Genomic DNA, 15,113 nt, shown 5'->3' with positions numbered 1-15,113 from the left:
GTCCTAGTACTCTTTTTCAACACATCTCTGTTGGTTTGTTGTTCTATGGTGGCTTGTGTGCTGCTGTGATTCTGAAAGCTATGTCACAGATGTTTCCAATGCCAGCAGGGTCATCCCAAGTGAATGGATTGCAGTGAAGCTTCCAGACTAAGACAAACTCTGAAGAAGGAATAGGCTGTCCACTTTGGAGTAAAGGCTGTCAAAAATCTCATGAATAGGAAAGCATTGTCAGATACTGAAGGTCTAGTGAATGGCGTCAGAGCACTGTAGGAGATAGTGTCTGTGAATTGCTCTCTTGGTTTGGAAGTCACTGGAAATTTGACTGAGGAGGAGCTGCCTTCTAAAAGTGGAGTCAAGTATGGTGCCTTTAATGGTGTAAAGCCTGTGGGAGTAAAGACTTTAGGGGAGTAAAGACTTCCTTTGCTGATGGGGTGCAACGCAAAATGAGGGGGGGAGGCAGCCTTAAAAAACACTTAATAATCATAACCTTGAATGTATGAATATGACCCTAGGAAAGCTGTAAATCACCAAAATGAAATGGAATGCATTATGATCATTATCCTAGGCCAGCGGTTCTTACCTGTGAGTCACGACCCCTTTGGGGGTCTAACGATCCTTTCACAGGGGTCACCCAATTCATAACAGTAGAAAAATTGCAGTTTTGAAGCATCACGAAAATAATTTTATGGTTGGGGGTCACCACAACATGAGGAACTTAATTAAAGGGTCGGGGCATGAGGAAGGTTGAGAACCACTGTCCTAGACAATAATGAGCTGAAGTGGACTGGTGCCATTTTGAATCAGAAAATCATATGGTTTACCATACTGGGTATGACACAATAAAGCAGAATGAGTTTGCATTCATCAGCAAAGAGGACATTTCAAAGTCTATCATATAGTACAATTTTGTCTATTCAAATTAAGAGAATACAATCAATGCAACTATTATTCAAATTTATGCACCAACCATGGTGCTTAGTGATGACGACTTTGAAGTAGTGTTTATGTCTTCAGTTAAAAATGATCAAACATACAATCAAGATTCCTTGATAAGTATTGGCAATTAGATTTCAAAGTTGGAAATAAGAGGAAGGAGCAGTAGTTGAAAATACGGCCTTCGTAAAAGAAAGAAAGCTGGAGATCACATGATAGAATTTTGCAAGACCAATAACTTGTTCATAGCAAATACCCTTTTTCAACAACACAAGTGGTGACCTTACACATAGAATTCTCCATATGGAATGCACAGAAATCCAGTTGACTACATCTGTGGTAAAAGAGAAGCTAGCCATAAGCAACTAAATTCAGGACAGTGCCCAGTTTTGGGACAGTTCAGCAATTTCTCATATTGAATTAAAGAAAATTAAACTTCAGGTTGAAGTTGAAGAAAATTAAAAGGAGTCCCCTAGAGACAAAAATACAAATTTGAATATACTCCACCTGAACCTCAAGCTCAAATCAGTTTGGTTGCATTGAACATCAATGACGGAAAACTTGATGAACCTGGGAAAACATCAAGATCATCCATGCACAAAGCAAAAGGTTATTGAAAAGAGAAAAATGAAAGAAAGCATCAAAGAAGATGTCAAAACAGACTCTGAAACTTGTTTTAATCATACAGCCATTAAGGCAGATGGAAGAAATGAAGAAGTCAAAGAGCTGAACAGAAAATTTCAAAGAGTAGGTCTAGAAGAAAAAGTAAAATAGTAAAATTAAATATACACAACCCAGAATTTGAAATCCAAAAATTAAGAACATATTCAGCATAACTTAAACTGAAAGAAGGCAAGAAAAAATTCAAGCATCTGGTTGCAATGTTTAAAAATTCTGAGGGCAAAATACTGAATGTAACGAAAGCACCCAAAGAAGATGGAAAGAACACACAGTCATTGTACCTCCCTACCCCCTAAAAAACCCAATGAGTTGACATTCCACCATTTCAGGAGGTAGCAAATAAGCAAGAATCAATGGTATTGGTGGATGTACAAGGCTCCAGGGATTGATGGAAAACCAAATGAAATGTTTCAATAAGCTGATGAAGCACTGGAAGCACTCACTCATCTCTGTCAGGAAACTTTGAAGATAGCTCCTTGCCCAACTAACTGGAAGAGATTCATATCAGTACCCATTATAGAGAAACATACCTAAGAATATGCTCAAACTATAGAACAATATCATTAATATCACAAGCAAGTAAAATTTTGCTGAAATTCATTTAACAACAGTTGTAACAGTACATTGGCAAGAGGTTCAGGCTGGACTCAGAAGAGGACATGGAACAAGGGATATCGTTGCTGATGTTTGATAGCTCTTGACTCAAAGCAGAGAATACCAGAAAGATGTTTGCTTGTGTTTTATTGACTATACAAAGGCATTTGACTTTATAGATAATATTAAATTATGATAGCCTTAAGAAAATTAGGAATTCCAGAACACTTCATTGTGCTCATTTGGAACTTTTACCTGGAGCAAGGGGTAGCTGTGTGAATAGAACTAGGGAATTCTGTATGGTTTAAAATCAGGAGACGTGTGCGTCACAGTTGTGTCCTCTCACCATACTTATTCAACCTGTATGTTGAGAAAATAATTAGAGAAACTGAATTATTAGAAAAAGGGTGTGGCATCAGGATGAGAGGAAGATTTAAGAACCTGCAATATGCAGATGGTCCAATCTTTCTTATTGAATGGGAGGATGATTTGGAGCACTTGCTGATGAAGATTATGAATTAAAGCCTTCAGTATGGATGACAACTCAATGCAAAGAAAATGAAAGTGCTCACAACTGGACCAAGAGATAAAGGATTGACTTTGTCAAGGATTTTTTCTTTCTTGAATCCATAATCAATGCTCATGGAAGCAGCACTTGAGATTAAAAGCACATAGCACAGAAATCTGCTGCAAAAAGACCTCTTTAAAGTGTTGACAAACAAGACTTACTTTGATGTCTCGTTGGGCCTTGCTTCAGCCATGGTATTTCCCCATAAGCATTTGAAGGTTGGGCATTGAATATGGAAGACTGATCAAGAATTGATGGGTTTGACTTATGGTGCTACGACAAATATTGAAAGTTTCATTGTCTGCCAAAAGAATGAATGGATCCATAGTGTAAGAAGTACTGCCAGGTGGACAAAGAGGGCGAGACCTTGTTCAGGTACGTTGGACTTCTTGTCCAAAGAGATCAGTCTCTGGCAAGCAGTCTTGGGAAAGTAGCAGGGCAGTAAAAAGAGAGAGGCAGAGCTTCTATACAATTGTTTGACATAATAGCTGCTGCAGTGGGTTCAAGCATAAGAATAATTGTGACGATTGAGCAGTGTTTCAGTCTATTGTACATAGGGTCACTAAGAGTAGAGACTGACTTGATGTCACTTATTAACAACTAAAGATTGGCTGTTTGAACCTACCCAGAGTTACTTCAGAAAGCAGATCTAGTGGTCTGCTTTGGAACAGCCACAGCTTTGAAAGCCCTATGGAGCAGTCTGCATTCCACATATAAGATCTCCGTGAATTAGAATTGACACGATGACCATTGACTACATAAATCGGTCATCTATAGGTAACTGGTAAGGATATATAGTGGAAACCCAGCCATAATATGATAGGTAGGACTGAAATATTAAATTTCCTATGATATAGATTTAAATTGTTTTGAAGTTACAAGAACAGCACAAGAAACATTGCTGAAGAGAGCAGACATAAAAGATCAGTTGTATCCATACTTGGATATTATGTTAATGTTTTAACAGGTCAGTGTTTCAAATCCACCCAGAACAACAAGCTCTGCTGGATGAGGCTATCTGATCACATAAAGATTTACAGTCTCAAAAATCCTAACAAGTTCCTCTGTTCTGTCCTATAGGGTCCCTGTAAGTGGAAATCAACTGCACAACGCTAGGTGATTTTTTTAGTGTACTTCCTCTTATTACTGAGATGAATATTAATCAGTCTTGCTTCTTGCCTTCTTATTGTATTTTCATGTAGAAAGACTTTAATACTATTCTTTCCCTCTCCCCTGAGTCACTTGTATCCATAGGGAGAATAAATTATCTGAAAACCAAGGTTGGAAGTATCACTAGCTGTCACTATTTAAACCCTTTCCTCTTTCTCTTTTATAAATCTGCCCGAATCCTGTGCATATTTATTATTTGGCTCAAAACTCAGGTTGAGTAAAAACTTAAGCACTAGCAAGATCAATTCGGAAAACAATCTATGTACATCAACCTCTAGTGTGTGTCCATATAGTTATGGAATTTAACAGTAATAAAATTTTTTGTTATTATTACATGGCTGTGGTAGTTACATAATCTGGTATCAATTTGGGATATTAAAGGATTAAGAGTGAAGGGGTGGAGTCTATTCTTTCAGTTGGGTCATAGCCAATGAAGCTTCTGGTGTGGGCATGGCCTTCCCCTAAGGATTCTGGGAAATCTGGTTTTTCCTCCTTGGAGGTGGGAGGCATTTTTCTCCCTCTGCTCACTCCCTTGGAGATGCTCTCCTGACAAGACACAAGGCTGACTTCCTGTGAGACATCCTTGAGAGAAGTCACATGGACCTACCCTGATGCAGCCCTGGGAAATGGAGAAGCCACATTGAGACCCCTGCCAGCGCTGAGATGCTAACAATGCCATTGGATCCAAAGACTTTGTACCCACTGGTCTGTGATCATCCTGCATTTGGCATCATTGCATGTGTTTCATGAGTCTGAAGAGGACTTTACAGATTGGTATTGGACATATGGGCTAATATCTTATTTATGGGCTTGGACTGGATGGGGTTGGGATGCTTTCTTAATGTACAATTACTCTTTATATAAAACTCTGTCTTATACACATATGAGTTTTATGGATTTGTTTCTTAGTCTACCCAGACCTTCACTATTTAAACCCCTTCCTTTTCCTACTTTAGAAATCTGCCTGAATCCTGTGCATATTTATTATTTGGCTTAAAACTCAGATGGAGTAAAAACTTAAGCACTAACCAGATTCACTCATAATACAATCTATGTACAATCTGCCTCTGGTGTGTGTCTATATAGTTATGGGCTTTTTCAGTAATACAATTATTTGTTATTATTACATGGCCCATCTGAATGAAGAAAATACACTTATGCTGATTGAAGAAAGAGGATAATATTCCCATCCCTTAAACAAACACATCTTTGCAGAAGACAGCAATGAAAGTGACAAGGGGGAATTGGCTATACAACTAGATAAGGGAACATTTCCTACACAATTGTTAACTATTTACTTATTAAAGCAGTAATTTGGAGTGGAGCAATAGACAAGATTTCTGCCTTTTAAAATCCCAACCAAGAAAGTAGAGAAGAGTTGGAGAATTATTTGCAATTAGCTCTGACAAACGAATAAAAGGACAACTCAGAACGCCTTTCCATATGGGATCAGAGCATCAGGGAACACGGTGAAGAGAGCCTGCAGAACCTTTAGGAAAAAATAAAAATAAAACCAATAAGCAACAACTGATGTAAATCATTTTCTGCATGTTAGCCAGCGTGCTAACCCTCTCAGAAGATTATTGTAGACCATCTCTATTTAAAAATTAAAAGAGGTTCCGTTCTTCTTTTTCATTTGACAGATAAGGGATCTGAGGTTCAGAAAGAAAATGCTTGCTTTAACGCAGATCACACATTTAGAAAGTGAAAGGGTCAATGTTGAAGTCGGAGAATCTGACTACACTGACTATACTCTTACATATTCATTATATTAACTTTGATTTTTGTTGTACTAGAATAATGACAACTCTCTCTCTCATATCCAATATTTCAGAACTTACAGCCTAGTTTTAAATGTATTGACATCAGAATGATCTGAGGCACTTATTAAAAGAACAAATTCCTCAGCTCCAAACTAGACTTTATGAAACAGAAGTTGTAGTTTTAACAAGTTCCCCATTCTTTGAACATTCGTGCTCCTTTATGTGAACAACTCATATGCGCATTTTGAATAATTATAGGAAAAATATGCTTAAATTAAAGGTATACCCAATAAAATAGAGCAAGTTGAAATTGACTTCAGAAATCTTTATGAAATCCTAGTTGTTTTTATAAGCCTGGGGTTAAAACAAGCCTTGAGAATTATAGATATATAATTGGACTCTTCCTGATAATTACAGTCAGTATTATGGGACTCAAAGTAGAAAATCAAGCAAATAATATATTTTTAATGTAACCATAGCAATGACTATTTCTGTCTGACTGCTGCATTTCACATATGTGTGTATACACACACACACACGCATACAAATACAAAGTTCTTTTCAGACTTTTAAATAATTTTATTATAAATCATATAAGGGAAACAGCCTGGGAGTAAATATCTGTCCTATTTTTGTTCACAGATTGCTCCTTTTTCTCTTTGATCCTACAGGAAAAAAAGAGAAAATTACATATAGATGCTAATGGATTGTCTTTTCTTGCATATATCATACGTGACAGTCATCTATATTTGAGGGAAAATATTATGCCAAGTATTTTTTTCCAAAATGTTTGTCTGAGGAATAGTTTGAAGCTTTGATTGAAAACACGGTAATAGAACAGAAGTGCTTTGAAATCCAGTGTCTATCAGGCGTTTCTAGCATCTGAAGCTCACCCTTTTGTTTCTGTTCTTGTAGCTACCACTGCATTTAAAATCAACCACCCACAGCAGTCACGGAAAGGGGGAAGCTGGCTTGAGTAAAGCAGCTCATGTAAGCTAAGAAAAAAGCCTCTACACTCTGGTGGCCACCACTCATATTTGCGTGCCCTGCCATGTACAAAACTACTCTTCCATGAAGTTCATTCAGACTCCGAGTGACCCTGTAGGACAGAGGAGGATTTCCCTTGTGAGTTTCCGTGCAGGTAACACTTGTGCTAGAATAGAAAGCCTCACCTTTCTCCTGGTTTGGAACTGTTGATGTTTCCATTGTACAACCACTATGCCACTTTGTGAGGGACCCAAAAGAGTGAAAGGTACATTGTTCTTTGATCTGAGCAAGAAGGAGTTGAGAACAGACAATTCTCACATCACCAGGTAATTGGGTGTATAAAAATGATATGCAAAGTACAAAGCAATCTCAATAATTAGTAGGAAATATTACAGTTTTCAGTGACCTTTAAAATTATCTTCCAGATATTCAAAATGTTCTGTTTATATTTAGCAAAATGAATAAAGCAGAGCAATAAGGGTAAAACTAATATGTAGTTAGTACTTTGCAATTTGTAAATTCAGAAACAATGAAAATTAAAATATTTTATGTCACAAGTCATTGGTGACAGAGTGACAGACTTTTGCTTTCCATAGAGAAACCCTGGCCATACACCCCATGTGCATCCACCTCTCATCAAAGGTGTTGGTATTGCTAAGATTCCGAAAGGTTTCAGTACAGGTTTTAGACAAGTATTAGGAAGAAAGTTCTGGTGAACTACATCTGAGCGTCAACCAGGAAAACCCTTTGGGTGGCCCTATGTCCTGAGGAAGGTTCAGGACTAGTCAAGGGTTCCCTGTGTTGTGCATGGTGTCGTCATGCCTTGTGGTCACGGGCATGTCTGTAAAGCCCAGTTCCTAGCAGCTGGGACACTGCTTTACGCCTTCTCTCTGTAGAACAAGTGATATGGAGTGAACTTCTTTTCTTTGACTTGAGGATTGTCCTGATCTTTTCAAAGTTTCTAATATTTTATTCTTTGAACCTACAATGCCAAGAAAAATCTCTGAGAGTTCTTTTAATTTGAAGGGCTTTGATACTATCATTTTCTCTCTAGCTTTTCTTTACACAGCATCCACTTTCTTTACTTGGGGTAAATTCACCTTCACTAAGTTCCACTGGCTTCATTTGTAGGGTCTCTTGAATGATGGCAGCGTTATCAGTCTACATTTAGCTGTTTCTTCTATAATTCATTAACTGACATTGGATTAAAATTTCACTTCCAGCATTATCACTTTTCTCTGCTGCCTTTTCATGATGTAGGTGAAGTCTCTTTTGGGTGTGCATATTATAAAATGCCTGTGAGTTTATCACTGGATGACAATCAGATAGCACAATGACTCATTTTGCGTGCACCGAATAACCGATGTACACTGGCCAACCATTGACAGACTCTGAAAGATGTCACATATGTTGTCACAGATCATGATGTGCATTTGTTTTGTATTTTAGTTTATTTTTAATCTAAAATCCAACAATAAATTTTACTTTGCATTATTTTTTTCTTCTGTTACACCAAGGTAATTGAAATTTGAAGTGTCTTGTTCAATGATTGGTACTTTATAACTAAATCAAGATGACTAAAAATTGTGATTATATAAGCCCTGCCTTATTTTTTGAGAATTAAAATTTGTAAGTAATCATCTTATTTGTAAAATGTCCAAAGAGGCATATCATGAGAGATTTTTTTAATGTCACCATGCAAGTACAGCATTTTTTCCTCCTTACCCTCACTCCATCTCTATTAGGTTGGAATAGGGTCTTCGATAAATATAATCAGGGGATGACTTTGTTTGCATAGTTATGTATCAATATTAAGTTATAAAAGAAAGGTTTATTGTCTTTATAGTTACCTCTTTTAAAAACAAAACAAACCAAAAAAACTTCTCTTGAAATTTGAACTTCTATAACCTGTACAACAAAAAGAGCCAATGGCAGTATTCTCAAGGAAGGTTTGATGCCTCTTCCCCTCCAAAGGCAAAAGTTGTGCTTTGGTGAAAGTAAACAAAATAAAACATTCTATATTAAAATATTCTATGGCCACTGAAACTTAACTGTGCTGAATACAAATCTACATTTCAGTCGTTCTTGTTGGTTGCTGTCCATGAAGTTAACGACTATTCATAATGACCTCATGTTGCGCTCCCTGGAGACCTCAACATTATGCTACAAAGTACCGACTGCGTCCCATAAGGAGAATTTCAGTTTTATTTTTTTCTCAAGGGATGGATATTTTTTATAAAACAATATGGAACACAGGTCTAACTCAGAACATTGAAGGAATGTGGAATTTATTTAGAGAAGGAGCCGGGGAAGAATAGAGTGATCTTAAAAAGGCTAAACTGGATAAAAGAAAAGCAAGCCAAGAAGGTATATCTTGTGATTTACTGAGGTTTCACATTAACTTGATGAGTAAGGAACTGTGTATGCTAAACAAAAGTGTTCTACTTGTAAATCTCTGGCTTTTGGGGATCTGTTAATAGAATAATTTTCCTTTTATTATTTTATATATATCCACAGCCCTATTCAGATATATCCACAACCATTTCTGATAATATATATCCACAACATTTTCAGAATTTTTGAGCATTAATTAAATCACCAAATTAGACCATCAAATATTTAACTTCATACTATGGTCAAAGATTTATATTATAGTTAATAAAAATGTAAAGTTCCATAATTAAAGAACTATAGACTCACATTGAGAAAATAGACATTACTATATGAAAAATTAAATAATGACAAAAGCATTCATACTCTACTTCCACTGAAGATCAATTATTGACTAAATTTCTGACTCATAAAGCTGTGACTAGAAGAATAAAAAAAATTAACATTTATGTTCAAAAGACTAGATTGGACTCTTAAAAGATGAATAAGAACTAAACACAGTAAGATAGTAGAACAAACTGAGTTTTAAAGAACATTTTCCTTCCCTAAAAAAAAATCATTTAAGCATTCTTAAAATTATGATCTCAATAAAGTAGAATAGTTACTTTTTAAATGTCATAAATTATGTATTTCATAGATATACAAAATAAGCATGCATAAAAGACTTTATGAAATGCACTGATTAGTAAGGAAATAATACAAAATGCTTCATAAATGCTTCAAAGAAGAATCTGAGGAGACTTACAGCTTATAGGCAGGTTGAACTGTTGAAATTTACTTAATAGATAAAGCTGACTTCTTTTATGGTGAGGAAAGGAAGTTAGTTGAATTTCCACCAGACATCTTGATTTCTTTGATCAAAAATTGTTTGAGTAGTCAAAATTTTCCTATAAATTAAATTCTACTTCTTTAAAGTTGTGAAATAACCTAGTCAAAGCAATGACTAATGACTGAGCGAGAGGTCTTTCCAAATTTATATATATTTGCTGTTAGGTGTCATTTCCAATTCTCAGTGACCCTATGTACAACAGAACAAAACCTTGTCCATTCCTGGTCTGTCTTCACAATTGTTGTCATATTTGAGGCCACTATGCTAGACCGTCTCATTGAAGGTCTTCCTGTTTATAACCATCTCTCTACCAAACATTATGTCATTTTCTATAAATTAATCTCTCTTGATAATATGTCTAAAGTATATAATATGAAGTCTCATCATCCTCACTTTTTTCCATTTGCATTTTTTTTCTTTTTTAAAATCACTTTATCGGGGGCTCATACAATTCTTATCACAATCCATACCTACATCCATTATGTCAAGCACATTTGTACATTAGTTGCTATCATCATTCTCAAAACACTTGAGCACTTAATATCAGCTCCTCATTTTCCCCCCCTCCCTTCTCCTCCCCCTTCCCTCATGAACCCTTCATAATTCATAAATTATTATTATTTTGTCATATCTTACACTGTCTGATGTCTCCCCTCACTCCCTTCTCTGTTGTCCATCCCCCAGGGAGGATGTTATACATAGGTTCTTGTAAACGGTTCCCCTTTTCCACCCCACATTCCCTCCAACCTCTAGGCATTTCCACTCTCCCCAATGGTCCTGAAGGGGTCATCTGTCCTGGATTCCCTGTGTTTCCAGTTACTATCTGTACCAATGTACATCCTCTGGCCTAGCCAGATTTGTAAGGTAGAATTGGGATCATGATAGTTGGGGGGGAGGAAGCATATAAGAACTAGAGGAAAGTTATATGTTTCATCGTTGCTACCCTGAACCCTGGCTGGCTCATTTCCTCCCCACAACCCTTCAGTAAGGGGGTGTCCAGTTGCCTACCGATGAACTTTGAGTCTCCACTCTGCACTCACCCTCATTTACAATGATGTGATTTTTTCATTCTTTGATGTCTGATACCTGATCCCTTCAACACCTTGTGGTCACACAGGCTGGTGTGTTTCTTCCATGTGGGCTTTGTTGCTTCTGAGCTAGATGGCCGCTTGTTTATGCCTTTAAGACCCCAGACACTATATCTTTTGATAGCCGGGCACCATCAGCTTTCTTCACCACATTTGCTTATGCACACGTTTGTCTTCAGTGATCGTATCGGGAAGGTGGGCACCCACTGATATGATTTTTTGTGATATCAGTGGGTGCCCACATCCTCACTTTTAAGGAGCATTTTAGTTGTACTTGTTCCAAGACAATTTGTTTGTTTGTTTGGCAGTCCAGGGCACTTTCAATAATCATTTCCAATACCACCATAAGTTCTTATGTGGCCTTCCTTCCATCTTCACATGCATACAGGGAGATGGATATATCATGGCTAGTGCCAGGCCCACCTGAGTCACAAAGTGACATATTTCATCTTCAACATTTTAAAGAGGTTTTATGTCATAGATCTGCCCAGTGTAATACCATTAGATTTTTTTACTACTGCCTAAATGAACCTACATTCAGTGTTTCCCAAAGTGGGAAATACTACCATATTGAGTAGTACAGAATAATAGAATAATAGTCTAGAATAACAGGAGCTATTAGAGCAGATGCCCACACTTCATCCTGGATTATGAGATATGGTACTCAACACAGAGATGATAAATTTTGTTTTGTTTTATTTTTTGTACTGCAAAAGATGTGGTAGGCCAAATAAATTTGGGAACTATGTGGACCAAAGCAAAATTAAATCCTTGACCACTTCTGTCTTTTCATTGATCATTATAATGTTGATTGACCAAGTGCTAGGACCTTGTTTTCTTTACACTGAGTTGCAATCCATACTGAAGACTGCATTCCTTGAGTTTCATAAGCAGGCATTTCCGTTTCCTGATAAGGCATTCTTGTCCATATAGCCCAGTTTCTTGAATTGTTTTGTGAGCATTCAGCTCAAGGAAGTGCTCTGAACAGCTTTAACTGACCACACAGCATTCTGCTGTTCTGTTCAATTGAAAGTTTATTGGCCCATGGACAGGTTTCATGCGAGCACAATAAAGTGTTCTGAAATTCCCTTTGTCTTCTAACTTATCCATAAGATCTACAGTTGAATGCTTTTTCATAGTCAATAAAACACAAGTAAACCACTTTCTAATTTCTCTGTTTTCATTCATGTACTATTTGACATGAACAATGGTATCTCTTTGCCACATCTTCTGAATCCAACATAAATTCCAGGAAGCTCCTATTGATGTGCTGTTGCCACTGATTTTGAATTATTTTTAGCAAATTATACTTGTATGTGATATCAGTGATATTGTTGACAAGTCACCAAATACTAATTAATATTTTTTCATTGAACACAAATCTCATGAAATTAATATAATACTATATTAATGTAGAGTTTTTACACTATTAGAACAAATAAGAGAGAATAAGTTTCACTTAGCAGGGATTTTGATTTGTGCTTAAATTAAAAAATCATCAACATGAAACATAGATTTGGTTAAGGCCATGCAGAAAAATATATTCATGGATATGCCTCCTTACCATCTTTCCAACCATATATTTATGTTTAACTTCTTCAATTCATCATAACACCTTGATTCAGACTTTTTCTTTTAAACAATCACAGCTTGACCTTGTGGAAGTACTGAAAGAAGACAAGGTGTGTTGAAGTTTATTTTAGATTAGGTAGCTTGCCATAGTAATGTCTTGAAAGTGGATTTTTAAAATTGTTCATAGGGTTTAGTATTTAATCAAACTGATGTGAGTAGAAATGAAACTGGTAAATTGTAGACTATGTCATGAGTCCACATTTTATTTAAATGGAATGCTTTGTAAATCTATAAATTCAAATTCAGCAGAGATTTGTCATTTATATTATCATGATCAATAATTTAATAAAAATATGGAGGTTTTTTCCATAACACAAAATTGATCCCTCCAAAAATCCTTCAGTGGCTCCCTATTGACTCTATAATGACATATTGTGCATATAGGATGGCATAGGGTTGCTATAAGTTAGAATCAACTCAAAGGCAGTGAGTTTGTTTCAGCTTATTCCATGGCATATAAGGGTTTCAGCATTTAGATCTAACAGTCTTTTTTAGCATCAACTCTGGTAGCATAGTGGTTATGAGTTGGCCTGGTAACCACAAGGTCAGCAGTTTGAACCCACCCGTTGCTCCATGGGAAGCTTCTATTCCAGTAAAAAGTAACAGTCTCAAAAACCCATGGGTAGTTCTATTCTTCCATGGAGGATAACTGTGAGTCAGCATTGAAATGATGATAGTGAATGTTTTTCTTGGGGAGGTTTCTTTGTTTTGGGCTCTCCACCCCTCTCCCCCCATTTGTTAGGTGAAAATAATCTAGTACAATGGTACACTTTTAACTTCCAACACTATTTGGTTTAACATCTCAATTTGGTGCTCCGTATATCCTCCGGATGAGCCGTGGTAGCAATTTAGGTTAAGTTTTAGACAGCTAGCAATAGAACCATGGTTCAAACCCACCAGCCACTCACTCGCATGAGAAAGATGAGCCTATCGGTGCTTGTGAAGATGCGCAGTCATAGGAAGCCGATGAGTCACTGTGAGTGCGGTTGACTAGATGGCAAGGAGTTTAGTTTGGGGAGCTGATTCCCTAGAGGGAGTTTGAAGTAGGCCTATTCTGGATTTCTATCACCTTCTCCCGTGACTTCTTCTGTCATGGTATTCTAACATTGAATTATGAATGATCATGTATTTGTGTGTCTGTTTTTCACATTACACAGGGAGCAATTTCAGACCTGGAAATATATCATTTACATCTCTTCTACAACATCGTTCCCAGAGCAAACACTAAATGAAAGAGGAATCACTGAATATTTTCACATTACTCCTTTTTCATATCCAGCAGAAGAGATAGAATTACCTTTATTTTATATTGGAGGCAAGTGAGGTTCAAAAGAATGAGTATTCTCTTTGTTATCCACTATAATGCAGCCAATGAGTAGCAGACTCAGAACTCAACACAAGCCCTTTGGCTTTAAAGAATTCTCTCTGAGCAGTGCTTTTGCCAAAATGCCCAAGTAAAATGGATCCATATAAAATTTTCATTATTCAGTTTTTTTAATTCAAAATGAGCTGAATGAAAAATATTATCATTGTCTTAAATGAATAAAAGTCATCCTTTAAAATAATTATATAAAATATCCTATTTATAACTATCACCATACAGTTGGAATAGTCTTCAGATTAAAGATTTATTAATATTCTTTACACTAGTATACTCACAGTCATCCAGTCAACTAGCTCTCATCACAACCATATGTACAATTGCCAAGGTTGCAAATCATTATGGGATAAGATAGCTTCCTATTACACCCATGGAGTGAGTGGTGGCTTTGAACCACCAACCGCCTTGCTGTTAGCAGTCCAATGCTGCTCCCACAGTTCCATCAGGGCTCCTCTGAAGGGGAGAGAGAGAGAAGCAAATGGTGGTGTTAGATATATAACAAATACTATTCTAAGACTAGATTCCATTTGATCATTTCTTTCAGCAAAACGGAAAGAACAAAACTTATCATTTTATTTATCATTGGACTGTTTAGACCTAGGTCGTCCTTCAATGAAAAAGCTTGAGACACAGAAAAGTAATAGACTTATGTAGTGACTCAAAGGAGGATACTGGTCTTTGGTAGAGTGAAAAGACAGCCTTAAGAACGAGAAAAGAGTATAGACGATGTCAGCAAAATGTCATAAGAAAAGGCCTAAGAACTTTCCATCAAAAGTAAAGTCATGTGGGATTAAGATACTTGGCTGAAGCAAACATGAAGCATAATGTTAAAATTTTAAGTTTTTGTTTTTCGTTATACACAAGGAGGCCTGTTGACTATGCATTGAGCTACTGACCACACATAAGAACTGTACATTGAGCTGTTAGGCACAAGGTCAGCAGTTTGAACCCAACTATTACTTTGAGGGAGCTTGATGAGGCTCTGTGCTCCTGCAAAGATGTAATGTCAGAAACCCAAACGTGCAATTTTACCTTGGTACATAGTGTAGCTATGATTCTTAACACAGTGGCAAATGGTTTGGTTTTTTCGTTTGGT

This window comes from Echinops telfairi, unplaced genomic scaffold (genome assembly GCF_000313985.2).
Source record: "Echinops telfairi isolate 266 unplaced genomic scaffold, ASM31398v2 ScPeMD7_443;HRSCAF=831, whole genome shotgun sequence".
Taxonomy (NCBI): Eukaryota; Metazoa; Chordata; class Mammalia; order Afrosoricida; family Tenrecidae; genus Echinops; species Echinops telfairi.
Note: the sequence above shows the minus strand (reverse complement) of the source record.